General features: G+C 41.0%; 1 long non-coding RNA gene across 1 annotated transcript in view; it reads left to right on the top strand.

The window, feature by feature from the left end:
• Positions 1 to 27,124, top strand: part of LOC115523757 — a 57,940-nt gene extending 30,816 nt beyond the window's left edge. Inside the window, exons 2-3 of the long non-coding RNA XR_003971835.1 lie at positions 26,070 to 26,243; positions 26,983 to 27,124. This is a non-coding gene — a long non-coding RNA (uncharacterized LOC115523757). The remainder of the gene's footprint in view (positions 1 to 26,069; positions 26,244 to 26,982) is intronic.
• The last annotated feature ends 247 nt before the right edge of the window (positions 27,125 to 27,371 follow it).

Below are 27,371 nucleotides of genomic sequence, written 5' to 3'. Positions count from 1 at the left end.
AATAAACGTTGAAAAAAAAATTTTTTTTTAAATTCCTCCATATAGTTACTTAGTTAAGTAACTGGACCTTTTACCTTTCAGAGTCTTAATCCCATTGTCTGGCTTCTCTCTTTTCAACTGACAAAATTTTGATGGTTCTGAATTGGATCATTTAATTCCTTCTCTTTTTATTCCATATCTGCTCTTCCTGGGTGAAATGGTGCCATAGAGTGAAGCGAATGTTGGGGAGGGTCAGAAGGACAAAGTGGCTAAGTTGGGAAGTAGATTGGAGATGGATGTAAATGCTATACTATGGAGTATACTATGGAGTTTGTGGGATTTTGTGGGGCTTTTTGTTTGTTTGTTTCTTTGAAGGGAGGGTGATGGATTAAAAGTTTTTAAGCAAAGGAGCCACACAATAAAAACTCTAATTCTGAAAAAATAATTTCTGGTGTGTTTTAAATGGCCTTATGCTAGCAGAATTTAAATCAAGCTGACCGTGGGAAATGGTAGTGGGTATGGATGGAGGAGATGGATTGGGGGTATTTCTAAAGAAGAATGTGTACAATTTAGTGACTATTAGATATGGGAGAGAAGAGAAAAGAAGTCAAAGATGATGGGTTTCTGGATTGGCTAATGCACAAATGGTGATTATGTATAACCAGTAGGAGATAGAAAAGGGCAAGAATGAATGGCCATGGCCCAACTTGGTGGTATTACTGAAGTAAGTCATTTCCCTAGGTCTCTCATGGTCAGTGTCTCTCAGGGATGAGTGGCAGCTCATCAGTATAATTGGTACAGGTGTAGGCAGGGCCTCAGGTGACAAATGATAAAAATGTATCAACTGACAACATCTTCACCAAGGCTTCATAACACTTTTCACATTAATCAGGATTACCACAAAGGTACAACATAAGAGAACTAACATGAAAATCAAAATATTTTGGTCTATGTCCAAGTTATGCCATGCACCAGCTATGGAATATAGAGTATTTCACTTCTTTGAACCATAATTTTTTTTAATCTGTAAAATAAAAATAAAAATAAAAAAATACTTGCCTCAGAGGGTGGTAGAGAAATTGAGTTGTGAATCACCAGATGCAGTAGCTGACTTGAGCAAATGCAGTGCCAATCTTAGGAGCCATTTAGGCTCAGGGTTTGAAAAGGCAAGATCCAGCATTAGAAGGATAGGTCCAACACTGTAATAACCACATGTCTATAACTTTGATGACACTTGGGAAGATACCAACTCAGTAATCTAAGTGGCTTCATGAGCTTCGTGTTACATTCTCCCACTTCATGTGCCGATGGTATGTCTGAGATGGAAGAGGACTTAAGCATCACATACTTTTACTTTTCAGATGATGAGTCTGAGGCCAAAAGGCTATACAATGTGTCTGAGGTCATAGAGACCAACAGAAACACAGGTGAGAAGTCATGTTTCTCAGCTCCCAGCTCAGGATGTGTCCACTATATTATGGGGCCTTTCCACTGCTTTTGAAAAATTATGTCTCACTCTGACCAAAGAATCATCTTTGAGAGCCTATTTTTTTCTTTCTTTTTTTTTTTTTATAAGATTAAGTTTATTGGTGTGAGAATGATATATGGTCTAACACTAATCTTTGCTGGCACATCTCCTTTATCAAACTGTACTTCCATTGGTCTTTCCTTGAAAATTAACATTTTTTTCTCTCTTACCCAGCCAAAATAAATAATAATGTAAAGCAACAATAGAAAAACCTCTACACATACTTCAGCACTTCTAAGTCCTGAGGAAAAAAACTCATAGAAGTAGATTTACACTGGCAAGGGGGTGTTGTTAGCCAGCACCTTCCACAGTCTGCAGTAATAGAGAAGGTGCATTGTGTGGTTTCAAATCCAAAGTCATAGTAAATTTACTCTCTCCACTTTTCATGCCAGCCCTCCAACCTGTCATAGCGAATGTAGAAATTGCATTTTAGTTGTCTGATCTTTGGAGAGCCCATCTGGCTCAGTCAGTAGAGTGTGTGACTCTTGATCTTGGGGTTGTAAGTTAGAGCCCCACATTGGGTGTAGAGATTACTTAAAAATAAAGTAAAAGGGGCACCTGGGTGGCTCAGTCGGTTAAGCGGCCGACTTCGGCTCAGGTCATGATCTCACGGTCCGTGAGTTCGAGCCCTGTGTCGGGCTCTGTGCTGACAGCTCAGAGCCTGGAGCCTGTTTCAGATTCTGTGTCTCCCTCTCTCTGACCCTCCCCCGTTCATGCTCTGTCTCTCTCTGTCTCAAAAATAAATAAACGTTAAAAAAAAAATTAAAAAAAAAAAGTAGAAATAATTGTCTGCTCTTTATCATCTCTCTCCATATAATTACCACTTCCCAATCCCTTATTAAGGGGACTCTTGACAAAGGCCCACCCCAACACTGGGCTGGGCAAGGAAAGAATGTGGAATGGGAACGCACTTGTTCTGTGTCCCACAGTGGCTGGATGGCTATTGCATGATTCAGAGAGAACCTTGGGTACCATTCCTGACACTGACTCATTCCTGCATGTGTTCCTTTGAGAGCTGCAGTCTGCTCTAGGGGTGTGTCAGATGGTGGGTCAGGACACTGTAAGCTCTGATTGCTCCTATTCACAGTCTAGGGACAGGAATTGTAACCTAGTATCCCCTGCATTTCTCTGTGTACGCTGCATAGTCAAGAGTGCACAACACAGTTGTGTATGTGTTTAATTTATTGAGATACAATCCACATAGCATATGCACCACATAGTTTTGCTGAATGGATAAATTATTCAAAAGTCAGGGGTGTTCTTTCGGGGAAGAACATTTATTAGACACCCCCACCCCCAAATGCTCATTCATCTGCCTACTGATATAAGGAGTTTTCTTTATTGTTTTTAATTTTTTTTTAATGTTTAGGGGAAGGGGCAGAGAGAGGGAGACAGAGGATCCAAAGAGGGCTCTGTGCCAACAGCAGAAAGCCCAGTGTGGGACTCGAACTCACAAACTGTGAGATCATGACCTGAGCTGAAGTCACATGCTTAAACAACTGAGCCACCCAGAGGCTCTTATTTCTTTTTCTGAAAGTTCTAATACCTATGAAAATTCAGATGTTCCCAGACTAGTAATAATAACAATAACATTTCACAATAACAATAAAATTTAACCTTTAATGAATGCTTATTGTGAGCCCATGCTGTGCCTTTTTTCATTTACTCATTACAACATCCCTTTGAGGGAGGCACTGTTATTAATTCTATTTTATAACTGAGGAAACTGAGGCTCAGAGAGGTCATATAACCCATCCAAAGTCAAAGAGCTAATAAGGGGGAAAGTAGGAGTTGAACGAAGGACCCCAAATCCTCACTTGCTACCCTGCACCTAGAACTTTCCAGTTTTCCTCAGAATGGTCATTTTCCCTTCAGGGAGAAAAAAAAAATGAAAAAAGTATTTACACATTTAAGAAAAAATACTGTCTGCAGAGTTAAGGATACTGATGTTCAATTTAGACCACTGCAGGAGCAATTAACAAGAAAACATTTACAGAACTTAAAGAAGGTGAGGGTCAGCCAAATATGGGTGTTCTTCATGCTTCAATGTGAACCAGTCTTGCCCAGTCAGGTTATGTCGATGAGGATACTTATGGATTTCCTCTCACTACCTTTCTCCTGAGTTTTAGGATACCTGACATGACTTTGACATGGCCTTCTGCAAGAGTTTCTCTGACTGAGAGCCAGCAAGTAAAATCCTTGCAGTTTCTATTATGAGTAGTTTTGACATAAGCATCATATAATGTTGGAAGTTGAAGATGATAGCTGGAGTTGGAAGAACTGATGGCAAAGATACTTGGAAGATTTTTGAAATGTGCATCTATTTTATGTATCTATATCTAATATATTTTATTTCTAATTTATGTATAATTATATGTAATACCCACTTAATATGTGTATGTTTACCTTACCTGTAACTTTCTGTCCTCCAAGTCAGCCTCTCAACACCAGCATCATTTTGATACACCAGAGAGTCTTCAGGCTTCACTCTGGAGGCAAATGGAGTTAAACAACCACATATGGAAAGAGAGCAATTGTTGCTCAGAGTAGACAGATGGAATTGTGCCCAGAGTGTTTTTCCAAAAGGAAATAAGAACAAGAAAAGAAAAGATATGGGGATAGGAGCCAGAGGAGAATAAGCATAGGTGGGACCCCAAAGTTCAATGGATTCAAGTTGACCAGGGGGATGGGATGGACAGGTGAGAGATTCACCCCAGACTTTGACATTCTAAACACGTTGCCCTCACAACAGGTTCCCAGAAGCATCATTATCTGGAGATCTTCTAAAATGTTCAGATTCCTGGGCCCCGCCCATGGCTTGGTAAACCTGAGAAAGTCAAGTGGTTTCTTATTTGTGCACTATTGGGTAGTGGGAGCTGGGGGAAGCTAGTGTGTTTTCAGAACAAGTCTTGTTACCTAATAGCTGAGTCTACTTGCTGGAGGTCTGCACCTGCTACTGACTTGCTATGTAATGTGTAGAACACAAGAGTGATAGTTTTCACCTTTTCCATCTCTAAAATGGAGATAGGTAATACTCATGCCTATGACAAAGGAAAGGGAGGTAAAAGTATAAAAAGCAGTTTGAGCACCTCAACAGGGATAAAAATTTCAGATACAACATGAGCTCCACAATTTATTCAGGTAAACCAAACATATAGGTCATGTTTTGCATACTTTCAAATGACACGGACTTGGGGTATCTCTCTCCTCGAGTAGTGTTCTTCAAGTATCCACAGGGTTGCTCTATCAGTTCTCCAGGGAGGGGAGGGATGCTTATTCAAAATGCAGATTTTCAAGCCCTCCTCTACAAGAATGGAATTATAAACTCTGAGTTACGGTATCTGGATATTTGTTTTTTAACAAGCTCCCCAGAAGATTCTTATGTACAATGAAGTTTAAGGGACTTTTGCTCTGGACTATAAGTCTTCTGAGACAAGAATGGAAATGTATTCATCATTGTAGCCTTTACACTGCATTTAGTATAATAGATGGTCAAATAACATCTGTGTAGTAAAAGAAGGCATGAAGAAAGACATTATTTCATCCTTGATCCTTCTGGCAGCATGTTTTCATAATCAGAGGCCTTGGTAGGCCGTATACAGGATGGTAGGGCAAGCTTTCAGCTACACCTCCTGATGAGGAGGGAGCTTTCTATTAAGGAAATGTTTCTTTCAAAATGATCCAGAATGATTTTTGAGAAAAGTCTCTGGGGAGCTAATTAAAGAGCCAGAGGCAGACAGGCTGCTGGATTAGGTCTTCGGCAAGCCACTGAACTCAAGGACAAAAATCATAGACCAGGAATAGCCATGAAAACCCTGAGGCTGGGGAAATACACACTCACAGGGAAAGGTCAGACAACAGATCATGGTCAGTAAACTGGTAGTTGGAAGGGACAAGGCAGCCATACATCCAGCCTCCCAGAAACCATTAAGTCTCTATCAGGAGCAAGACAGAAAAATGAGACTAGGGACACTTCTGAATCTACCTACAGTGTACATTGGTTGGTGAGGGGATGTGTGGTTTGGGTAGGAAATGTTCATGGAGCAGAAGACCTGAGGAGTAAAGTACAAAACTCACAGTTGTTGCCTACCTAGTTTAAAAAAAATTTTTAATATTTATTTATTTTTGAGAGAGAAAGAGAGCCAGAGTGTGAGTGGGGGAGGGGCAGAGAGCGAGGGAGACACAGAACCTGAAACAGGCTCCAGGCTCCTAGCTGTCAGCACAGAGCTTGACTCAGGGCTCAGACTCACTGACCATGAGATCGTGACCTCCCCCTGAAGCCAGATGCTTAACCTACTGAGCCACCCAGGTGCCCCTGACTCCCTAGTTTTAAAACGACTTTGGATTTGTGGCTCTGATCCCTTTGAACAAACACCTGAGGCTTCTGCCGGGCAAAGTGGAAACAGACCTGCCCAAAGAGTTAATTGTTACAAATCGCTTTTTATGATGATCATATAATTACATTTTCTGTTCTGATGTTATTTGTTTAAGCCACATTCTAGCGTAACCCCCGGTGAACTCTGTTCTGTTGTTCTCCCACATGTCTCCGCGTTTTGGTATTTCCCAAGTAAAGAATTACTTTCTTCCAGACTTTAGTTACGTGGAACCTTTAGACACTATACAGTAGGGATAACTTAGGAGAGTCTCCCAAGAACTCGTAGTGTAGATGTGAAAACCTTACAGTGCAAGAGCTGTGCAAATAGCAGAGGACCCGCGGCAGTCTGAGAACACATATTGCCTCATCTATAGCTTCCCACGACATTGTAGGAGCTGAGCCAGCACGAGTGATGTAATTACTCTGAAATAGGCAGTGGAGTCCCAGCTTCCTTCCTCTGCACACTAGTAGATCGTCCTTGACCTCGGTTCTCTAAAACCCTCGAATAGCATGAAAGAAACCCTAGAAAGGGGTAGGGCTTCCCCAGAATTCCTTTAAGATGCAAACAATCTGGCCCAGTCCTGCAGAAACCACATAGATCACAGCCAACTACTGTTAAATAAAGCAGCAAATCCCTCTAATTAGAAAGGCCAATTAAAGAATTCAAAGGGAAATGGTGAATCCCTTGTCCTGGAAGAAGGGTGTCTTTTCTTCTTTCTTGAAAATGTTAATCATCTGTATGGTATTGTCCCAGGATAAGTACCCTCAGGACCACTTGTGACGGGCTTTGTGATAGAGAGTGAGTCATCCAGGAGCTGACAACCTGCGTGAGACAGGGCAGTCCAAATCTGCTAGGTGCTCTTTTTCTCCTTTTCTGTGCTTATTTAGGGCTCAAACATTTTTGTTTGCTCAGTTTTCTGAACCAATAGCTCGTATGAACCATGGTTTTCCTATAAATGGGAGGGTATTATATGAGAGAAAGGCAGCTGGGTTAGGCAAGCTATTACCTGCTGGCAGTGAGCGACATGAGGAGATAGATAACTAAACCAACCTTCACAGGTGCCCGTGTCCACCTGCGGTGCAGTGAGTGTCCTCACTCATATCCCTCACTTAGAATTGAAGAAGATCCTTCCTATTGCGGCTCCTGGGTGGCTCAGTAGGTTAAGCATCCAGCTCTTGGTTTCCGCTCAGCCATGATCTCACAGCTTCATGGATTTGAGCCCTGCAGCATTAGGTTATGTGCTGGCAGCATAGAGCCTGCTTGGGATTCTCCCAGTCTCTCTCTCTCTCTCTCTCTCTCTCTGCCCCTCTCCCACTCATGCTATCTCTGTCTCTCTCCAAATAAATAAATAAACTTAAAAAAAAAAAAAAGAAGCTCCTTCCTATCGAATCTATTTAGATTCTTAGGGGAAAAAAAGACTAAATTGTCTTAAGAGGAATAGACAAAGGAGCTGTGTCCATTTGAGATTCTAGAATGACACTGACCTGTCTTTGATCTATTTTTTTATTAGCTAACATTTACTGAGCAGTTTACTGGGTGGCAAACATTGATATGCTGTGCACTTTGCCTGAATTCTCTCATTTCATCCTCACGATGACTTGTTGAAGTAGGTGCTACTATTATCTTCCTTTGACAGGTGAGAAAACTGAAGGCTGGACACATTCAGTCATTTGCCTAAGGACACACATCCAGTAAGTAGCAGAGACAGGACTCAGACCCCAGGCAGTCAGATCCCCAGCAGGTTCTCCTAATTAGTTCATACACTCTGCTACCCTTGGTAAGATTGCCTTTGTAAAGTGCTTGTTAACTACAAAGTCAGATCCCTACATAAAATATTCTTGTTATTATTATTAAAATCTGTTTAGTTCTCTGATTCATTAAGATGACATAATAGACGTATTAAAATTTAGACACATGAGAAAATATGGAACAAACCAGCATATCTCTAGTGATGATATATCTTCTTTAAGTGCAATCATTGAGGAAGAGAAACTCTAGCTGCGATTTCTTTTCATTTTTCATGTATCTGTAAAAAATAAAATAGACTCATTTGGCCTAGCTCCTATACTTTTATTAGAGCCTACTGAAAATAAAAGAAAGTATAGTTAACGATAACAAGAGAGAGGGGAAATATAAACAAAGCAGTTTACAACATTATTAATGCTTTCCCTAAATCATTTGAATGATTCTGCATGAAGCCATAATGATATGCTCTTCTTTGAAACAAACTGCTTATTTTCTTGATTCTAAGATGCAAATTTTTTCACATCTTGATGTTTTTGAAATTAGTAGATGTCTCATAATCAATGTGAACATTTAATGTTCTTCACCCCCCCCCCCTTCTACCCTCCAAAAAGCTGTTTCAAAACTAGTACTCTACATTCTTGTTAAGATTTATAGCACTGGGTCAGCCAATACAGATTGCCCACCGTTTTGTTATGGACACAGTTAGCTTTGCCCAAACTGGCACTTTAGACATAACAGAGGAAGCACTGAATATCTTTTAAAGTATGTGTTTTACCATCTAATTGTATGCCTATATTTGCAATTCTAAGTATCATTTCTCCACTAAAAGGGACTACTGTTGATTCCAGGACTGGGGCAGAGAAAATCCAAGATGAGCTTAGAACATATTGCTGTGCTGCAAGGTAAAGAAATAATCGAAAAATGATGAGGACATGTCAAATGGATACAAGAGCCAACTTGAAAGGGCTCCGTCTGATCAAATCTGTTACAATTTGTGCTTTGAAATGGATAATCACAGTAATTTATTATAACCCATTGAATAAAATAAAAACCCACGGGTTCATATTGTTAATACATAAACACATAAATAAATAACAGGGGATAAAGGGAAGCTCTTCTTACAGTAGAATTACATCATAAATGTAGAAAGAATGATAGAATTAAAAAAAAATTTTGCAGTTATCCATAGTAATGAGGTTAAGAATTATCACAGGATGCTATAATGATTGGTGAAAAGTTTGATGAGACAACAGTATATTTTTATAGTCTCAAAATATCTCTCTACAGTCTTCTTGTTAATACAAAGGGGGAAATGATAATCGGTCAAAACAGAAACCTGACACAGAGAACCTCAACCAAGTGATCAAAAGTAAGATCACCAACAATGGGACAACCTGACATTATGGGCCTCCCGGTTGGAAGCACTTAGAAGGACACAGCATTTCTGACATGCTGTACCTGCGGAAAATATATAACCTGCATGGAAACATGAGGAAACACCACACAAACTCCCAACAGTTGGTCTGTACTCTTTAAAATGTCAGTGTCAAAAAAGACAATGAAAGTCTTAGAAATTGTTCCAGATTAAAGGAAACTAAAGAAGCATGACAACTAAATGAAATGTGTTCTCTTGGATTGGATTCTGAATTGGGCATGGGGGCAGGGAGGATTGCCATAATGGACATTAATGGGACAGAAGTGTACTTTTTAATCCCCATCACCTATTTTACCCCCCCCCACCCACCTCCCCTCTGGTAACCGTCAGTTTGTTCTCTATAGCTAAGAGGCTGTTTCTTGGTTTGTCCCTCTTTCTCTTTCTTCGTCTCTCTCTCGTTTTCCTTTGTTCATTTGTCTTGTTTCTTAAATTCTACATGTGAGTGAGATCATATGGTATTTGTCTTTCTCTGACTGACTTATTTCGCTTAACATTATACTCATTAGTTTTATCCATGTTGTTGCAAATGGCAAGATTTCATTCTTTTTATGGCTAAATACTATTCCATTGTATATATGCACCACATTTTCTTTTCTTTTTTTTTTTTTTTTATGAAATTTATTGACAAATTGGTTTCCATACAACACCCAGTGCGCATCCCAAAAGGTGCCCTCCTCAATACCCATCACCCACCCTCCCCTCCCTCCCACCCCCCATCAACCCTCAGTTTGTTCTCAGTTTTTAACAGTCTCTTATGCTTTGGCTCTCTCCCACTCTAACCTCTTTTTTTTTTTTTTCCTTCCCCTCCCCCATGGGTTCCTGTTAAGTTTCTCAGGATCCACATAAGAGTGAAACCATATGGTATCTGTCTTTCTCTGTATGGCTTATTTCACTTAGCATTACACTCTCCAGTTCCATCCACGTTGCTACAAAGGGCCATATTTCATTTTTTCTCATTGCCACATAGTACTCCATTGTGTATATCTACCACAATTTCTTTATCCATTCATCAGTTGATGGACATTTAGGCTCTTTCCATAATTTGGCTATTGTTGAGAGTGCTGCTATGAACATTGGGGTACAAGTGCCCCTATGCATCAGTACTCCTGTATCCCTTGGATAAATTCCTAGCAGTGCTATTGCTGGGTCATAGGGTAGGTCTATTTTTAATTTTCTGAGGAACCTCCACACTGCTTTCCAGAGCGGCTGCACCAATTTGCATTCCCACCAACAGTGCAAGAGGGTTCCCGTTTCTCCACATCCTCTCCAGCATCTATAGTCTCCTGATTGGTTCATTTTGGCCACTCTGACTGGCGTGAGGTGATACCTGAGTGTGGTTTTGATTTGTATTTCCCTGATAAGGAGTGACGCTGAACATCTTTTCATGTGCCTGTTGGCCATCTGGATGTCTTCTTTAGAGAAGTGTCTATTCATGTTTTCTGCCCATTTCTTCACTGGGTTATTTGTTTTTCGGGTGTGGAGTTTGGTGAGCTCTTTATAGATTTTAGATACTAGCCCTTTGTCCGATATGTCATTTGCAAATATCTTTTCCCATTCCGTTGGTTGCCTTTTAGTTTTGTTGGTTGTTTCCTTTGCTGTGCAGAAGCTTTTTATCTTCATAAGGTCCCAGTAATTCACTTTTGCTTTTAATTCCCTTGCCTTTGGGGATGTGTCGAGTAAGAGATTGCTACGGCTGAGGTCAGAGAGATCTTTTCCTGCTTTCTCCTCTAAGGTTTTGATGGTTTCCTGTCTCACATTTAGGTCCTTTATCCATTTTGAGTTTATTTTTGTAAATGGTGTGAGAAAGTGGTCTAGTTTCAACCTTCTGCATGTTGCTGTCCAGTTCTCCCAGCACCATTTGTTAAAGAGGCTGTCTTTTTTCCATTGGATGTTCTTTCCTGCTTTGTCAAAGATGAGTTGGCCATACGTTTGTGGGTCTAGTTCTGGGGTTTCTATTCTATTCCATTGGTCTGTGTGTCTGTTTTTGTGCCAATACCATGCTGTCTTGATGATGACAGCTTTGTAGTAGAGGCTAAAGTCTGGGATTGTGATGCCTCCTGCTTTGGTCTTCTTCTTCAAAATTCCTTTGGCTATTCGGGGCCTTTTGTGGTTCCATATGAATTTTAGGATTGCTTGTTCTAATTTCGAGAAGAATGCTGGTGCCATTTTGATTGGGATTGCATTGAATGTGTAGATAGCTTTGGGTAGTATTGACATTTTGACAATATTTATTTTTCCAATCCATGAGCAGGGAATGTCTTTCCATTTCTTTAAATCTTCTTCAATTACCTTCATAAGCTTTCTATAGTTTTCAGCATACAGATCCTTTACATCTTTGGTTAGATTTATTCCTAGGTATTTTATGCTTCTTGGTGCAATTGTGAATGGGATCAGTTTCTTTATTTGTCTTTCTGTTGCTTCGTTGTTAGTGTATAAGAATGCAACTGATTTCTGTACATTGATTTTGTATCCTGCAACTTTGCTGAATTCATGTATCAGTTCTAGCAGACTTTTGGTGGAGTCTATCGGATTTTCCATGTATAATATCATGTCATCTGCAAAAAGCGAAAGCTTGACTTCATCTTTGCCAATTTTGATGCCTTTGATTTCCTTTTGTTGTCTGATTGCTGATGCTAGAACTTCCAGCACTATGTTAAACAACAGCGGTGAGAGTGGGCATCCCTGTCGTGTTCCTGATCTCAGGGAAAAAGCTCTCAGTTTTTCCCCGTTGAGGATGATGTTAGCTGTGGGCTTTTCATAAATGGCTTTTATGATCTTTAAGTATGTTCCTTCTATCCCGACTTTCTCAAGGGTTTTTATTAAGAAAGGGTGCTGGATTTTGTCAAAGGCCTTTTCTGCATCGATTGACAGGATCATATGGTTCTTCTCTTTTTTTTTGTTAATGTGATGTATCACGTTGATTGATTTGCGAATGTTGAACCAGCCCTGCATCCCAGGAATGAATCCCACTTGATCATGGTGAATCATTCTTTTTATATGCTGTTGAATTCGATTTGCTAGTATCTTATTGAGGATTTTTGCATCCATATTCATCAGGGATATTGGCCTGTAGTTCTCTTTTTTTACTGGGTCTCTGTCTGGTTTAGGAATCAAAGTAATACTGGCTTCCTAGAATGAGTCTGGAAGTTTTCCTTCCCTTTCTATTTCTTGGAATAGCTTGAGAAGGATAGGTATTATCTCTGCTTTAAATGTCTGGTAGAACTCCCCTGGGAAGCCATCTGGTCCTGGACTCTTATTTGTTGGGAGATTTTTGATAACCGATTCAATTTCTTCGCTGGTTATGGGTCTGTTCAAGCTTTCTATTTCCTCCTGATTGAGTTTTGGAAGAGTGTGGGTGTTCAGGAATGTGTCCATTTCTTCCAGGTTGTCCAATTTGTTGGCATATAATTTTTCATAGTATTCCCTGATAATTGTTTGTATCTCTGAGGGATTGGTTGTAATCATTCCATTTTCATTCATGATTTTATCTATTTGGGTCATCTCCCTTTTCTTTTTGAGAAGCCTGGCTAGAGGTTTGTCAATCTTGTTTATTTTTTCAAAAAACCAACTCTTGGTTTCGTTGATCTGCTCTACAGTTTTTTTAGATTCTATATTGTTTATTTCTGCTCTGATCTTTATTATTTCTCTTCTTCTGCTGGGTTTAGGCTGCCTTTGCTGTTCTGCTTCTATTTCCTTTAGGTGTGCTGTTAGATTTTGTATTTGGGATTTTTCTTGTTTCTTGAGATAGGCCTGGATTGCAATGTATTTTCCTCTCAGGACTGCCTTCGCTGCGTCCCAAAGCGTTTGGATTGTTGTATTTTCATTTTCGTTTGTTTCCATATATTTTTTGATTTCTTCTCTAATTGCCTGGTTGACCCACTCATTCGTTAGTAGGGTGTTCTTTAACCTCCACGCTTTTGGAGGTTTTCCAGACTTTTTCCTGTAGTTGATTTCAAGCTTCATAGCATTGTGGTCTGAAAGTATGCATGGCATAATTTCAATTCTTGTAAACTTATGAAGGGCTGTTTTGTGACCCAGTATATGATCTATCTTGGAGAATGTTCCATGTGCACTCGAGAAGAAAGTATATTCTGTTGCTTTGGGATGCAGAGTTCTAAATAGATCTGTCAAGTCCATCTGATCCAATGTCTCATTCAGGGCCCTTGTTTCTTTATTGACCGTGTGTCTAGATGATCTATCCATTTCTGTAAGTGGGGTGTTAAAGTCCCCTGCAATTACCACATTCTTATCAATAAGGTTGCTTCTGTTTATGAGTAATTGTTTTATATACTTGGGGGCTCCGGTATTCGGCGCATAGACATTTATAATTGTTAGCTCTTCCTGATGGATAGACCCTGTAACTATTATATAATGTCCTTCTTCATCTCTTGTTACAGCCTTTAATTTAAAGTCTAGTTTGTCTGATATAAGTATGGCTACTCCAGCTTTCTTTTGGCTTCCAGTAGCATGATAAATAGTTCTCCATCCCCTCACTCTGAATCTAAAGGTGTCCTCAGGTCTAAAATGAGTCTCTTGTAGACAGCAAATAGATGGGTCTTGTTTTTTTATCCATTCTGATACCCTATGTCTTTTGGTTGGCGCATTTAATCCGTTTACATTCAGTGTTATTATAGAAAGATACGGGTTTAGAGTCATTGTGATGTCTGTATGTTTTATGCTTGTAGTGATGTCTCTGGTACTTTGTCTCACAGGGTCCCCCTTAGGATCTCTTGTAGGGCTGGTTTAGTGGTGACAAATTCCTTCAGTTTTTGTTTGTTTGGGAAGACCTTTATCTCTCCTTCTATTCTAAATGACAGACTTGCTGGATAAAGGATTCTCGGCTGCATATTTTTGCTGTCTAGCACCCTGAAAATCTCGTGCCAATTCTTTCTGGCCTGCCAAGTTTCAAAAGAGAGATCAGTCACGAGTCTTATAGGTCTCCCTTTATATGTGAGGGCACGTTTACCCCTTGCTGCTTTCAGAATTTTCTCTTTATCCTTGTATTTTGCCAGTTTCACTATGATATGTCGTGCAGAAGATCGATTCAAGTTACGTCTGAAGGGAGTTCTCTGTGCCTCTTGGATTTCAATGCCTTTTTCCTTCCCCAGTTCAGGGAAGTTCTCAGCTATGATTTCTTCAAGTACCCCTTCAGCACCTTTCCCTCTCTCTTCCTCCTCTGGAATACCAATTATGCGTATATTATTTCTTTTTAGTGTATCACTTAGTTCTCTAATTTTCCCCTCATACTCCTGGATTTTTTTATCTCTCTTTTTCTCAGCTTCCTCTTTTTCCATAACTTTATCTTCTAGTTCACCTATTCTCTCCTCTGCCTCTTCCATCCGAGCTGTGGTGGTTTGCATTTTGTTTTGCATTTCCTTTAAAGCGTTTTTCAGCTCCTCGTGACTGTTCCTTAGTCCCTTGATCTCTGTAGCAAGAGATTCTCTGCTGTCCTGTATACTGTTTTCCAGCCCAGCGATTAATTTTATGACTATTATTCTAAATTCACTTTCTGTTATATTATTTAAATCCTTTTTGATCAGCTCATTAGCTGTTGTTATTTCCTGGAGATTCTTCTGAGGGGAATTCTTCCGCTTGGTCATTTTGGATAGTCCCTGGTGTGGTGAGGACCTGCAGGGCACTTCCCCTGTGCTGTGGTGTATAACTGGAGTTGGTGGGCGGGGCCGCAGTCAGTCCTGATGTCTGCCCCCAGCCCACCTCTGGGGCCACAGTCAGACTGGTGTGTGCCTTCTCTTCCCCTCTCCTAGGGGTGGGATTCACTGTGGGGTGGCGTGGCCCGTCTGGGCTACTTGCACACTGCCAGGCTTGTGATGCTGGGGATCTGGCGTATTAGCTGGGGTGGGAAGGCAAGGTGCACGGCGGGAGGGGGGGCAGGCTTAGCTCGCTTCTCCTTAGGTGATCCACTTCAGGAGGGGCCCTGTGGCAGCCGGAGGGAGTCAGATCCGCTGCCGGAGGTTTGGCTCCGCAGAAGCACAGAGTTGGGTGTTTGCGCGGAGCGAGCAATTTCCCTGGCCGGAACCGGTTCCCTTTGGGATTTTGGCTGGGGGATGGGCGGGGGAGATGGCGCTGGCGAGCGCCTTTGTTCCCCGCCAAACTGAGCTCTGTCGTCCGGGGGCTCCGCAGCTCACCCTCCCTTTGTCCTCCAGCCTTCCCGCTTTCCAAGCAGAGCTGTTAACTTATGACCTCCCAGACGCTAAGTCGCGCTTGCTGTTGGAACACAGTCCGTCAGGCCCCTCCGCTTTTGCAAGCCGGACTCGAGGGCTCTGCTTGGCTGGCGAGCCGCCCCTCCGCCCCGGCTCCCTCCCGCCAGTCCGTGGAGCGCGCACCGCCTCGCCGCCCTTCCTACCCTCTTCCGTGGGCCTCTCGTCTGCACTTGGGTCCGGTGACTCCGTTCTGCTAATCCTCTGGCGGTTTTCTGGGTTATTTAGGCAGGTGTAGGTGGAATCTAAGTGATCAGCAGGACGCGCGGTGAGCCCAGCGTCCTCCTACGCCGCCATCTTCCTGCGCCTCCTGCACCACATTTTCTTTATCCATTCCTCTATTGGTGGACACTTGGGCTGCTTCCATATTTGGTTATTATAAATAATGTTGCTATAAACCTAGGAGTGTGTGTATCCCTTTGAATTAGTGTTTTTGTATTTTGAGGTAAATACCCAGTAGTGCAATTACTAAGTCACGGTCTAGTTCTTAGTCTAGTTCTATTTTTAATTTTTTTAGGGACCTCCATACCATTGTCCACAGTGGCTGCACCGGTTTGTATCCCCACCTACAGTGCAAGAGGGTTCCTTTTTCTCTACATCCTCACCAACACTTGTTATTTGGATAATTGGTAAAATTTGATAATAAACCTTTTATTAGTAATAATACAGTGAGAATATTAAATATCTTCAATTGAAAATTTTACTGTATTTATGAGACAGCATGCTCTTGTTCTTAAGAAAAAATGAACTACTTTTTTTTTGAGACAGAGAGAGAAAGAGACAGCATGAGTGGGGGAGGGGCAGAGAGAGAGGGAGACACAGAATCTGAAGCAGGTTCCAGGCTCTGAGCTGTCAGCATAGAGCCCAATGCAGGGCTCAAACTCATTAACCATGAGATCGTGACCTGAGCCCAAGTCAGATGCTTAACCCCAAGAAAAATTGAACTATTTAGGGGTAATGAGACATGATTTCTATAATATACTTTCAAATGGTTCAGGCTAAAAACATTTTGAAGATTTGTGTCATTGGGCTTTCATAGAGGCCAAGCTGGAAATTTATAATAAAAAAAAGTAATAAGTAAGATAAATTAACATGTAATTTGGTGTTCAGCCCTAAGTTTCAAAAGAGGTTCTTATGTAAAGAAAAGTTGTTAGATGAAAAAAAAATATCTTTTTGGAAAAGGATTTTACTTAGGACCTTGAAATCTTGGTATGGATGTTCTTATTACTGCTGTTAGAATTTAAAAAAGAAAAATAGTCATTTTGAAATTTAACAAAATTTTTGAATAAGCAGAAGAACTAAATATTAGATGGTATAATTGCTAAGCAGCCTGGAGTAAAGTTCTTTGTGAGGGCATTTGATGTTGAACCAATACACTGAAAAGCAGAATGTGAATCCTGGAATGTGTTTATCTCTAAGAAAATGTTTTGGTTTAATTGTTTTACAGTCTTTCCAAGCTAGAACTAGAATTAAATTATGTATGCATTAATAACAGTTAAGGATTATGCATTAATATCTTATTATATCATGTAGTTATTTATCTTTAACTTATACGTGTTTGTATTCCTCCAAGTAGCCTATCATTGTTTATACTATCTTCTGGTTAGTTTTGTATTTCTGGTCATTTTCTGGTCATTATTTTGTATATTCTGGTCATTTTTTAAAATTTATTACCTTCTGGTTAGTTCACTGTTCAATTCTGATCTCATGATAAAGTTTAATTTTAAAGGAAAGGCACTGTTGGCTATAGCATGCATTATGGTCTAGGCCCTCAATTATTCATGATCATGGTCCATGGAGCCATACAAAAATACCACCATTAATGAAGAGAACATTACCTGCTTTGTATGAAAGCTGCAAAATTATTTGCTTTGGAATCCAAATCTACAAAACAGGAGAAAGGCCATGATGTCTAGTGCATGTCTTGCTCTCAGAGTCACACTGACTTCTATTTATTTATAACTTTTTATATATTTATTTTGAGAGAGAGAGAGAGAGAGAGCACAGGGGAAAGGCAGAGAGAAAGGGAGAGAATCCCAAGCAGACTCTGTGCTGTCAGCACAGAGCGATATTTAGGGCTCGAACTCATGAACCGTGAAATCATCACCTGAGTTGAAATCAAGAGTAGGTCACTCAACCCACCCAGGCACCCTGAGTCACACTCGCTTTTAACTAAGATCTTGAAAGACCAATGCCGGTATATGCAGGGAGACTTTCTTTTTAGTTCTTCTTGATAACTAATGATTATGATGGGTGTCCCTGGAAACTTTGAAGTGAATGACCATTTTTTTTTAATATTTATTTTTGAGAGAGACAGAGACAGAGCATGAGTGGGGAGGGCCAGAGAGAGAAAGAGAGACGGAATCTGAAGAGACAGGCTCCAGGCTGTGAGCTGTCAGCACAGACCCAGAAGCAGAGATCGAACCCACAAACTGTGAGATCATGACCTGAGCCAAAGTCCAATGCTTAACCGACTGAGCCACCCACATGCCCCTGACCTTTTTTTAAACAATATCAGTATGTAAGTTGACAGAAATGTGTTCCCCTCCTACCCTCTTGGTAAAACCATTGAAAACTGCAGATTTTTTTTTTAATATTTGAATGTCTAGACTAATAAGAATATCAAAATACTTGATAGAATAATGAGGCTGACCTTGACACAGGCATTAATTAGTCCTGAACCAGAGAACCCCAAATTATAAAAATTGTGAGTCCACAAGTAGGTATTGAATACTGTGTGGGAAGCATTGTGCTAGCTGCTTTAGGGGAAACACAATTCAAACAAATGATTCCTCTGTGCGGGGCACCTGAATGGCTCAGTCAGTTAAGTGTCCAACTCTTGGTTTCAGCTCAGGTCATGAGCTCACAGTTCGTGGGAGTGAGCCCCACATCAGCTTATGCATTGTCAGCGCGGAGCCAGCTTGGGATTCTCCTTCTCTCTCTCTCTGTCTCTCTCTCTCTCTCTCCCTCTCTCTCTGCCCCTCCCCCACTCACACTCTCTCTCTGTCTCTCTCAAAATAATAAATAAACTTAAGAAAAGGAAAATGGCTCTTCTATGCTCCTGGAGTTCATCTTTACTTGGAAGATAGCATATTCACAAAAGTAGCTACAATGCAGGCAACATACACTAAAGGTCACGGGAGTAGTAGAGAGTGGGGACCAGTGAGCAGTGGGTCATCTCTCCTTACTGCCTATTATTTACTCTCTGGAACCAGCTCCATTTTTAAGGGAGGGACAAAGACCACAGATTATCAACCCTGGAAGGAGCCCTCTAAGACCACAAATGCAAAAACCAAACCCAGAGAAGTTGTTATTTGATGAGAAGCACATGTTATAATTCAAGTCTCCTGCTTTTTCTGATGTGAACAGAGGATTTTTCTTAGTCTGGTTTCTTAAAGCAGCTGAGGGATATTGGAAAGGGGACAAGACGCCAGAGTAAGTTCTCATTAATTACAATTTATGACACTTAATCATTTACAAACTAATTTTATAACTGTAAAAATGAGGATAATAGTACATGCTTTGCATTTTATACCTGGTGGGTTGGTTAGAAGAATCATGTGAAACTATGTGAAAAGTTTAAAAATAATTAAGTGCTATAAAAATGTAGAGGATTATTAATAGCATCTGACATTTATTAAGTACTTAGTATGTGCCAGGCATTGTGCTGCCACTTTATGTTCATTACCTCAGTTAACCCTTCTACAACCCTCTGAAGTAGATACTATTATTAACATTTCACAGAGAAAGAAACTGAAGTTTACAGTGATTAATTGCAGAAGAGCAAGTGCCCCAGAGAGATTTCAGGCTCAGGCAACCTGATTCAAGAGCCCCCACATAATCGCTTCTTACCAGCTCTCAGTTATTATGGGAGAAGCCAAAATGGATACATGACCACTGCCTCCAGCTGGCAAGAGCAAATCCTGCTCACTCTCCCTAATGAAGCCCAGGTTTGGGGCAGGTTTGAAGCCAGGTTTGCTGGGGCAGCCAGGAGCACAGGGAGAAGGTATGTCTTAGGGAAAAGAGCATTTCTCAGGAGACTCACTAAATCCCTTTGCCTCATGTATGCACTGGCATGCACACTCCAGCCCTGTGTATTTAACCAAGCTAATTTCAAACTAATATTCAAGGCTTGTAAGGAAGGCACTGATTAATCTATTAGCTGCAGTGGTAACGACCTGAGGAATTATTGCTTCAACTGCTCTATTCCTGCTCTGCAGCCCCACGGGGCTGCCCCATGCTCTCTCCATAGCCACGGATTTAATGGAAGCCCCCAAGTCTATAAACAAGACCACCCAGGGACACAGTTTGAGGCCAAAGCAAGAAGAAGCTAGGAAGATGGCTGGTAATTCCGGAGATTTTGGCTTCTATTTTATAAAGGTGAATCTGAATGCCGCATTAGCTCTCCACTACTTGGCAAAAGACTGAATGAAGCTGAGAGCAAAAGGTGAGATGAAATTTGCAAATAGATCCGCAGGGAAAATGTGCATGTGCGGATGTATTGTGCAGAAGCAGGAAGGGGAGAATACACTAAAGGTCAACTGTGAGGGAGGGGCTTTATATTTGTTGTTGGAGTGGTAGCGTTTCCAGCTCTGATGGAGCTTGGCTGGCACCACGGAAGCTTCTCCACACCGTGCTCTTCCATCCTCACCTATAACACCTCCTGTTCCAGGTCCCAACAGGAACTAGCAGTCATGCAGGATTGTGTACAGGCAGGAGAAGCAGCAGCGAGAGGTGAAAGTCACTGTGCCATGAGATAAATGCCTCAGTGCCATTCAGTTTGGAATAGAAATCTCTGTGCAGATTTTGGCCAGGCTAGCATGAACAGCAAAGTGCATCACCTATGTGACCCTGCCTTGCCCCTACCCCACCTTCCTAATCCCTTCCAGGTGAATAAGGCAACTGTGGTGATGGAAGTGACCTGGGGTCTTCTAACTTGCCTCCTATAAGCCGGGAATCCTCCAAATACAGCCTAAAGCTCACTGCCCTTGGATTTGTTATGTGTCAGGCACTGCCAGTCACCCAGTGTATATCATCTTATGTGATCCTCATGACACTGCTAAAAAATAAGTGTCGTTATCCCCCACTCTTCTTTTTCACAGCTAAGAAAATTAAGGTTCAGAGAGAATCAATAACTCAGATATGCAGAAATGATGTCAGAGTTAGAACCCATTTTGCTAACTCCAGAGCTTGGGCACTTATCCCTACAACTTACTGGTGAACTGCCACACCTTGGGGGTGTCCCAAGCAAGACTAGTGAAGGAGGAGTTTGGCTTTGGCAATTTCAGGCTGTGTGCATGTATCCCCCACCTCTCTGCACCCATATGCACTTTTTACCTGACTTGAGAGTTTCCTTATTCTCAGTTCTCCTGTCGAGTGCCTGAGTAATTAATTCACATGCATGTGTTAGGGACTTACTGATTTAACTCTCCCTTGATTGTTCACACTTTAAGAGGAAACAAAGAGTAAAGCATTAATAAAAATGTATCAGTCCTTCAAGAAGGAATAGATCTAAGGGCACCTGACTGGCTCAGTTGGTAGAGTATGTGACTCTTCATCTCTAGGCTGTGAGTTTGAGCCCCACTTGGGTATAGAGATTACTTTAAAAAATAATAAATAAATAAATAAATAAATAAAGGAGTGGATCCAGATGTTTTCAGGAGAAGGGCAAATGATATTTTAGGAATTATGTATCTCATTCTTGGCACAAAATGAGATGACACAAAAACACACTTGGACCAGCATCATGGGCACAGGTATTGGAGGAGGGGACAGATACCAGACAGATCCTGTTTGAGATTGCCCAAATAAGCACATCTGGGGTCTCCAAAAGGAGAATCCTCCTAAGCTATAAGGAACAGGGATCTCCCCACATCGCTGCAGTCCAGGCCAGATGGCTGTGCCAGGAGAGTGAGTGAGGTAAAGTATGTGGTTTTTCCTGACAATGCCACTTCATTCTGCCCACCACACAGAGCAGGCAGCTTCATCCTCTCTTTCTGCACCTGCTGCCTAGTCCCTGTCAGCCGTGATGCACAATGTTCATGGTATCTATGGAATCCAAAACAGCAGAACCTGTACTACAAGCTTCATAGTGAACAAGAAACATCCTTTCTATTCTCATATTCAGTATAGAAATGCATGATCCAGAGGAAGAGGGGAATGGTGGGGTTGATCCGTCCTGGCATCATTGTTTTCCCCAGTCCAAGTGTGTCCCAAATGCAGCCCTTTTGACAAGTGATAGCCCTGTGTGGGAAGGCCACACACAGTGCAACTTTCTCATGTGTGACCTCCTCCAATGAATGTACATTTGATGTTGGTCTGAGTGTTCTCTTCTCTTTAGCAGACCTTGTCATGGTCTTTATTTCCTTTTTACCAACTCCTCCCCGCACCCACCCCCCCATCAACCCCAAACAAAATATAAGAAACTCTATAATGACTAGAACTTTTGATAATTCTGTCAACTACTGTATGCTCAGTGCCTAGAGTTATGCCTATACATAGAAGTTGCTCAATAAATATTTGTTTAATGAGGGAAAGAATGAATACATAGGCTTATGAGAAAAGTATAGCTTGGCTTTAATATCTATAGAACCCTATTGGCATTTAGCCAAATATTTGTGGTGAAGCACTTAAAATTCCCATTCCTGGGTCACTTGTTGGGACACAGCTGCAGCTGATCAGTGCACAGGACATGGGATTGATGTATCTAGCAGAGCAACTTTCCTGTCCTGGGAACTGTAACCCAGATCTTAGCTTTCCCACCTTCTTAGTTTCTGATGAGAGCCATAACATTTTTTATTTTTTTATTTTTTTAAGTTTATTTATTTTGAGAGAGAGCACGAGCAGGGGAAGGGCAGAGAGAGAAAGAGAGAGAGAGAGAGAGAGAGAGAGAGAGAGAGAGAGAAAGTATCCCAAGCAGGCTCTGTGCTGACAGCACAGAGCCCCATGTGGGGCTCTATCTCATGAACTGTGATATCATGACATGAGCCGAAACCAAGAGTCAGGAGCCTAACCGACTGAGCCACTCAGGCATTCCTAAAATGCAGTTTTAAAAGACAATCAACAGAATGGGGGAAAAAATTTTTCCAAAGCATATATCTGATGAGGGGTTAGTTAATATCAAAATATATAAAGAACTCATGCAACTCAATAGCAAAACAAAACAAAAAACGAAATAACCCTATTACAAAATGGGCAAAGGACCTGAACAGATACTTCTCCAAAAAACACATACGAAAGACAAACAGGTACATGAAAAAATGCTCGGGGTGCCTGGGTGGCTCAGTTGGTTAAGTGCCCGACTTCAGATCAGGTCATGATCTTGTGAGGCATGAGTTCCAGCGTACTCTGTGCTGAGACCGCAGAGCCCGTAGCCTGATTCAGATTTTGTGTCTCCCTCTCTCTCTGCCCCTGCCCGGCTCACACTCTGTCTCTTTCTCTCTCTCTCAAAAATAAATAAACATTAAAAAAAAAACAAAAACAAACAAACAAACAAAAAAAAAACCTCTCAAAATTACTAACCATTAGGGGAATGCAAATTAAAACCGCAATAAGATATCACCTCACGCCTCTTAGAATGGCCATCATTAAAGACAAGAGATAAAAAATGCTGGCATGAATGTGGAGAAAATGGAACCCGTGTGCTTTGTTGGTGAAATTGTAAACTGGAACCATTATGGAAAATAGTATGGAGGATCTTCAAAAAATTAAAGATAGAACTACCATATAATCCAGAAATTCCACTTCTCAAACTATATCCAAAAGAAATGAAAACACTAACTTGAAAAGATGTGTGTAATCCCATGCTCATAGCAGCATTATTTCCAATAGCCAAGACATGAGGACAACCTGCATGTCCCTTCATGGAGGAATGAATAAAGAAGTCGTGGTATATATGCACAATGGGATATTATTCAGCCATAAGAAAACAAGGAAAGCCTACCATTTGTGACAACAAGGATGTATCATAAAGACATTGTGCTAAATGAAATAGTCAAAGAAAGACAATTACTCTGTGATCTTATATGTAGAATCTTTGATAAAAAATTTCAAAACTCGTAGAAAAAGAGTTCTGATTTTTAGTAACCAGAGGCTGGGGTGGGGTGGGGGAGAATTGGAGAAAGGTGGTTGGAAAGTACAGACTTCCAGTTATAAATAAGTACTGGGGATGTAAGGTACAACATGATGACTGTAGCTAACACTGATGTATGATATATAGGAAAGTTAATAATATAATAAATCTTAAGAGTTCTCATCACAAGGAGAGCATCGTTTTCCTTTTTCTTTTCTTTTTTTATTGTATCCATATGAGAAGATGGATGTTAGTTAAACAATCATTTTACAACATATGTAAATCAGACCGTCATGCTGTGTGCCTTAAACTTACACAGTGATGTGTGTCAGTTGTTTCTCAGTAAAACTGAGAAAAAAAATCAGTGTGTTCATTCATTTATTCAGTCAACATTTAGTGAGTACTGGTGCACCAACCACTCTTCTAGGTGCTGGAGCTCAAACAGGAACCAAAACATGGACATGAAGCATATGCTCCAATGGAGTCATTTATGAGGAAGAAAGGGCTCTCAGTAAGTCAGCCTCTACTCATTTTTTTCCAGGAGATATTTAGTGAGGTGTGTACTAAGAGGCGGCATCTTGCCTGATAAACATTCCAGAGAAGGCGGAGGTGGAGAGGACACCAGCCATCAGCCTTTCGGTCTTTAGTTCAAAATATTGGAAGAAATACTCCCCGAAAAGAAAATTGGAGTTGATTAAAAAGGAAAGAGAAAAGTGCTTCTCAAGGGTGCTGGCATTGAAGTTTCTGTAAATAAGCAGAGAGATGAAAACTATAGCATAGGGAATGTAGTTAAAAATATTATAATGATTCTTTGGTGATAGATGGTAACTACACTTAGCCTGGTGTGTGCTGAGTAGTGTGTGGAATAGTTGAATCAATATGTTGTACACACGAAACTAATATAACATTGTTAGTTACATTTCAATTAAAAAAAAAATAGACATGGCCTCAGCTAGATGCAGGGACTTTCATGCATCTGAAACCTAATACCCCCAACACTATGATGTGAATGAGTTTCTCAGGCAAGTGACTGTAGAACAGATGTGCACTCAAATCCTAGCTCTACCTTACTTAGCTCCTGTTCTAGACAAATTCCATAACTTCAATGAACCTCAATATCCTCACTTGCAAAATGGGGGGGATGATACTATGCCTTATACCATAGAATTTTGTGAGGCTCGAGGCCCAGTGCCTACCTCATGGTGTTAGCTGGACTAATGACAATTGGTGTTGAATTATTGAAGAATATGAGGGAGCAAAGATGAAAGGGAGATAAAAAGGTCTCCAAGGACAAACCTTAGTTCCGAATTTTGCCAGAAGAGATCTTGCCCTTCCTCTCAGCAGCCAAACACGAATACTATTTAACTCAGGTTGGATCTTACACCCTATTTTTGTCTTTCCCTTTATACAGTGATCCTTGAACTTCAGAGTACATGAAACAAACACAGACACTTGTCAAAAAGAATCCAGATTCCTGAGTTCAAACCTGAGCAACTCTGATGTAGTAGGTCTGAGGCAAGGCTCAGGAATCTGTATTTTAAAATGGCACTTCAAGTTTTTTCATGAGTGTTAAACATGGATCCTACTTTGAAACCCGCAGAGGACTGAAATAAGAGTGTATCTAAATGAATCCATGACCCAGAAGCAACAATTTATCTAAAATAGAAGGTGTAAGCAGAGATTAATGTACAGACGGTAGTAGTAATTATATTTGGAAGAGGCCTGACTCAGGATGATATCTGGAATGAGTAATCTGATGGATGGAGTTCCTCCTACTTTTTAACCTCTCAATAAGGCAGCTGTCAGTTTGACTTTCTTTATGTGACTCAAAAGCCCAGAGATATTCCCAGACATATAAATATTTGGTAGTCAGATGGTAGCCTGGATATCCCCTTTTTATCTCAATGACTCAGATTTCATGTAGATGACCTTAATCGTCTAAGTGTCTACAACAATTCTAAGCTTAAGTAAGTTATTTCTGTAATCAAGTAACTATTCACAAATAACCAATTTCACAAAATTAGCAAGATAGGAAATAAGCAAGAGCAGACTGCCGTAAGTAGCACATGTTTCCATGTGGATAATTGCTGAAAACTGTCTCTTCTCAGAATGTCAATGTAACCAAAGGAATCTTTGTAGGAAAAAGGAACAGGAACAATGACAGCAAAGAAAACAAAATTTTATTGTAAAATGTCATAGTCCCAAATAGTTAGCCAGAGTAGGCCTCTTTACTAGTGATGGGGATATCAATGAAATACAAGCTTACTTGCAGTGTAATGCCATTTAATCCTAGATTAGGATGTGTTCTAGGAAAATGAAAATTTGTGTCTTTAGAATGCCAGCATGGCTAATTGAGTAGTGAAAAATCAAATCTTTCAAGATGGTCTTGTCTACATCCATGTCTTGCAGACCTTTTGTCTTCACCACATCACAGCATGCATACCTCCATGGGCTATTTTCTGCTACACTCCATGGGCTATTCCCCAAAGCAAAAAGAAACTTGGAATGGCATTATCACACTGGTATGGTATACTATTACCTTGATGGCCCCAGAGGACCCATACCTCTTAGTATTCATCCCGTGGTTAGTCCTCTCCCACATAGAGTATGAGCTAGCTGATGGTTTGACCACTGAGACAGTAGCAAGCATGACTCAAACAGAGACTTGATAAATATTTGCACACTGGGGATTATATTTTGGAATGTTCACTTTCAGGAACCAGCTGCCATGTTACAGAGAAGTTCAGTTTTGACTACTGAGTGATGAGAAGACAAGTAGAGACAGGCCCTGGAGGATAGTCTTGGACATTCCACACCTAGGTGAGCTCCCAGCTGAATACAACCACTTGAGTGACCTCATCTCCACCACATGGAGCAGGAAAATGCTCAGGTGAGCCAGCAAACTCACAGAATTGTGAGAAATAAAAAATAATGAACATTTTAAGCCACTGGGTTTGGAAGTGACTATTATGTACCAACAAATAATTGACATAGAAATTGGTACCTAAAAGTAGGGTGCTATTATAAAAAACAAACAAATAAACAAACAAAAAACAAAAAACTAAGGGGCACCTAGATGGCTCAGTCGGTTAAACATCCGACTTCAGCTCAGGTCATGATCTCAGGGTTTGTGGGTTTGAGCCCCATGTTGGGCTCTGTGCTCACAGCTCAGAGCCGTGAGACTTCTTTGGATTCTGTGCCACACTCCCCTCCCCCCCCCCCCCCCCCCCCGCTCACACTTTGTCTCTTTCTCTCTCTCAAAAATAAACATTTTTAAAATTAAAAAAAACTAAAGTATATGATATTGGATTTCTTTGCAATATACCTAGAAGTTTGTTTTTATTAAGTTATGGTGAGGCCAGTAGATCAGGAGATGCTTGCCATTGAAAAGGCAGTTTGGGGGCACCTGGGCAGCTCAGTTGGTTGAGTGACTCTTGATTTTGGCTCTAGTCATGATCCCAGAATTGTGGGATCAAGCCCCATGTTGGGCTCCACCCTGAGTGTGGAGCCTGCTTAAGATTCTCTCTCTCTTCCTCTGCCCCTCTCCCCCATTTGTGCATGCTCTCTCTCTCTCTCTCTCTCTCAAATAAAAAAAATAAAAACATAAAAGGCAGCTTGTTCTCTTACAGTTCTCAAGAGGAAGAGGCTTGCTACCCTATGCAGGGCCACGTGGGGAAGCACCAAGTTCTGTCAAGAAACAGAAGTAAAGGTATAGCATGGCCTTTATTGTGGTTTTCATGGGAAGGAATGGGCAAGGTAGGTAATCAGGGTAAGCAGGTTTAGGATTGGTTCATTTGAATAATTTCGGCAGGCTCTGGAGCGTAGAGACTGCCTTGAGTGTGTGATACCTTGCCCTGGGGTGATTAAGGCAGGGCAATGTGTGACAGTTTGGCAAAGAAGGTAGTTGGTGGTATGGGCTCTGGATTAGTTACTTTGCATATGCAAGTTACACTAGCAAGGTGGTCTTTTGCTATCTCTAGGGATTAGCTAGCATGGGGAGGGACAGTCTCTCCTGGGT

This window comes from Lynx canadensis, chromosome C2 (genome assembly GCF_007474595.2).
Source record: "Lynx canadensis isolate LIC74 chromosome C2, mLynCan4.pri.v2, whole genome shotgun sequence".
In the NCBI taxonomy this organism is placed as follows: Eukaryota; Metazoa; Chordata; class Mammalia; order Carnivora; family Felidae; genus Lynx; species Lynx canadensis.
This window is presented reverse-complemented; position numbering and strand designations above follow the sequence as displayed.